The sequence below is a fragment of the Urtica dioica genome, chromosome 3, assembly GCF_054948205.1.
Source record: "Urtica dioica subsp. dioica isolate 48M chromosome 3, U.dioica_male_clone48M_v1_H2, whole genome shotgun sequence".
Classification (NCBI taxonomy): Eukaryota; Viridiplantae; Streptophyta; class Magnoliopsida; order Rosales; family Urticaceae; genus Urtica; species Urtica dioica.
The window spans coordinates 29,028,661-29,032,725 of NC_142758.1; positions in this window are offsets into that span (position 1 = coordinate 29,028,661).

A 4,065-nucleotide genomic window follows, 5' to 3' on the forward strand; every position below is an offset into this window, starting at 1 on the left:
TAGAGTCGGCACGAGGAGTAGCTTGTCGACTCGTGGACTCGGTACTCGACTCGAGGAGCGAACTCAACTCAAGGAGAAACGTAGACTCGGCACGAGGAGTAGCTTGTCGACTCGTGGACTCGGTACTCGACTCGAGGAGGGAACTCAACTCGAGGAGAAACGGAGAGTCGGCACGAGGAGTAGCTTGTCGACTCGTGGACTCGGTACTCCACTCGAGGAGTGAACTCAACTCGAGGAGAAACGTAGAGTCGGCACAAGGAGTAGCTTGTCGACTCAGTGACTCTGTACTCGACTCGAGGAGCGAACTCAAGTCGAGGAGAAACGTAGAGTCGGCACGAGGAGTAGCCTGTTGAGTCGTGGACTGGGTACTAGACTCGACGAGTGAACTCAACTCGAGGAGAAACGTAGAGTCGGCACGAGGAGTAGCTTGTCGACTCGTGGACTCGGTACTCGACTCGAGGAGGGAACTCAACTCGAGGAGAAACGTAGAGCCGGCACGAGGAGTAGCTTGTCGACTCATGGACTGGGTACTCGACTCGAGGAGTGAACTCAACTAGAGGAGAAACGTAGACTCGACACGAGGAGTAGCTTGTCGACTCGTTTACTGGGTACTCGACTCGAGGAGTGAACTCAACTCGAGGAGAAACGTAGAGTCGGCACGAGGAGTAGCTTGTCGACTCGTGAAATCGGTACTCGACTCGAGGAGCGAACTCAACTCGAGGAGAAACGTAGAGTCGGCACGAGGAGTAGCCTGTCGACTCGTGGACTCGGTACTCGACTCGAGGAGCGAACTCAAGTCGAGGAGAAACGTGGAGTCGGCACGAGGAGTAGCCTGTTGAGTCGTGGACTGGGTACTAGACTCGACGAGTGAACTCAACTCGAGGAGAAACGTAGAGTCGGCACGAGGAGTAGCTTGTCGACTCGTGGACTCGGTACTCGACTCGAGGAGCGAACTCAAGTCGAGGAGAAACGTAGAGTCGGCACGAGGAGTAGCCTGTTGAGTCATGGACTGGGTACTCGACTCGAGGAGTGAACTCAACTCGAGGAGAAACGTAGACTCGACACGAGGAGTAGCTTGTCAACTCGTTTACTGGGTACTCGACTCGAGGAGTGAACTCAACTCGAGGAGAAACGTAGAGTCGGCACATGGAGTAGCTTGTCGACTCGTGAAATCGGTACTCGACTCGAGGAGCGAACTCAACTCGAGGAGAAACGTTGAGTCGGCACGAGGAGTAGCCTGTCGACTCGTGGACTCGGTACTCGACTCGAGGAGCGAACTCAAGTCGAGGAGAAACGTGGAGTCGGCACGAGGAGTAGCCTGTTGAGTCGTGGACTGGGTACTCGACTCGATGAGTGAACTCAACTCGAGGAGAAACGTAGAGTCGGCACGAGGAGTAGCTTGTCGACTCGTGGACTGGGTTCTCGACTCGAGGAGTGAACTCAACTCGAGGAGAAACGTAGAGTCGTCACGAGGAGTAGCTTGTCGACTCGTGGACTGGGTACTCGACTCGAGGAGTGATCTCAACTCGAGGTGAAACGTAGAGTCGGCACGAGGAGTAGCTTGTCGACTCGTGGACTCGGTACTCGACTCGAGGAGCGAACTCAACTCGAGGAGAAACGTAGAGTCGGCACGAGGAGTAGCTTGTCGACTCGTGGACTGGGTACTCGACTCGAGGAGTGATCTCAACTCGAGGTGAAACGTAGAGTCGACACGAGCAGTAGCTTGTCGACTCGTGGACTGGGTACTCGACTCGAGCAGTGAACTCAACTCGAGGAGAAACGTAGAGTCGGCACGAAGAGTAGCTTGTCGACTCATGGACTCGGTACTCGACTCGAGGAGCGAACTCAACTCGAGGAGAGACGTAGAGTCAGCACGAGGAGTAGCCTGTCGACTTGTGGACTGGGTACTCGACTCGAGGAGTGAACTCAACTCGAAGAGAAACGTAGACTCGGCACGAGGAGTAGCTTGTCGACTCGTGGACTGGGTGTTGTCGCAGTTTTTCGGACAACGATTTAGGAACCGGAAATGGTTAGACCCAAGGCCGGACCAAGTGGTCTCACTCCGGCTCGAGCGTGTCGGACTTGATATCTCAAGTCGTCCCTTAGCTGTCTGTAATGTCTATCTCGTCCAAACACCTGAAACACAAGCGAAAAGGTGTGAACTACAAGGGGGAAACAGAGGGGTTGCCTCTGTTTACCTCTCCGACGCTCAACATTAGTAGGATTGAGGTGGTTGGCAGAGGTTTAGTGTTTAGGGGTCGAGAGTTGAGAGAAACGAGCGAGTTGTGAGTTCGGCAGCGTTTCAGTACCCAAAATTCGGATTACCTAGACGGGGGAAAGGATCCCTGTATTTATAGGCGACCAAGGGACGTTTCGAGGGTCCCTTGGCCGAGTGAGGTTGAGCCGGCCATCGGCCGAGTGAGGCTCGGCCGGCCGATGGCCGAGTGAGATGTAGGCCGCTGGGGAAGGCTCACTCGGCCAATGGCCGAGTGAGGGCAGGGGCGCCGGGCGAGGTTGAGTCGGCCACCAGCCGAGTGGGGCTCGGCCGGCCGATGGCCGAGCGAGGGAGCGGGCGCCGGACGAGGTTGAGTCGGCCACCAGCCGAGTGAGGCTCGGCCGGCCGACGACCGAGCGAGACGCTGGATGCCGAGGGAGGTTCACTCGGCCATCAGCCGAGTGAAGGGTCTGGGCCGAGAGGAGACTCACTCGTCAGTTGGCCGAGCGAGTCGTTGGGCCGGCAGAAGGTTTCACTCGGCCCTTGGCCGAGTGAATGTGTTGGGCCGACTGGGGCCTCACTCGGCCATTGGCCGAGTGAGCGTTGTGGGCCGCCTGGGGGTTTCGCTCGGCCTTTGGCCGAGTGAATCTGTTTGGGTCGGCCGACGGCCGGGCGAACTGGGCCGGTCCTCGGCTGGGGGAGCTTGTCCGGCCGCCCGAGACGCCGGTCGCGACATCGGACCTCGTCGGGCCGATAACATTAGCCCCCCGAGTTTGGCGCCGGGCGTAGCCCGTGTGGTAAACTCAAGCAAACCCCGATCTCCGTCGTCTCGCTGGGCCATCTCGTCGTTGAACGGTAGGCCCTCACCTGATTTTTAATATTATTTTCTTTTCTTTTCACGTGCTTTTTCGTTACACGTGCCTATGGATCCCACCAACCACCTATCGGGGTGTGGGTCCGTCGAGGACGACCTCTTCCCGCTTCTCGAGAATCGAGACGTCGAATTGGATAACTTTTGGGCACAACTTTCGCCTACCCATTCCTCTTTCAACACTCCGACTTTGTTCGTATCGGGTAGGAACATGGTGGAAGCACCGAGCGGTGATTTTTCTTTGATCGAGGCGTGGCTGGCCGACGGGGACGGTGACGCGCGCGCCGGGGACTGCCCAGACCGGCAGGGGAGCGTCGGCCTGATGGCACCGACCGCCGGGGACCACCGGGCCGACCAGCGCGAGGCTGGCCTGGCCGAGGGACGCGCCGCGCGCGCAGGCCTGACCGCCCAGAACACCAGCGGCGACGTACCCAGCGCGGGGGAGGACGCCCTCGTTGAGCCCGTCGCTGGAGGAGGCGGGCCGGCCATGGGCGGCGCTGCGCGGGACGCCGCCAACGTCGGGGGAGCCGCGCCTGGCTGGGTCGGCGCTGTCTGCGCTGGGCCCAGCCCCGAGATCGCGCCAGAAAGGTCGCGCACGACGACCCCGACCGAGGATCGCGCCGATGATGCAGCAGCGGCCGACGCCGGCGTGGAGGAGGCTGCGCCCGACCGAGTCGGCGCCGTCTGGGGCGAACCCAGACCTGGGGGAGGTGTCCCCCGTCCTGAGCGGGCCGAGCCGGCCATGGGGGGCGCGGGCGAGCTCCGGGGCGGCGCGTCTGGCGAGGTCGGCGCCGACGATGGCGCGTTGGCGCGGAGGAACGCCGCCGAGGGCGGCGCCGGTGTCGGGGAGGACCCCACCCCCTCGGGTGGGGCTGCGCTGCAGGTGGTCGGCGGCCATGGGAGCCCAGGCGGGTCGGGCTCGACCGGGCTGGAGCGCGTCCATGGAGGAGGAGCGCCGCCGGCGGCGGCCGACGCTGCA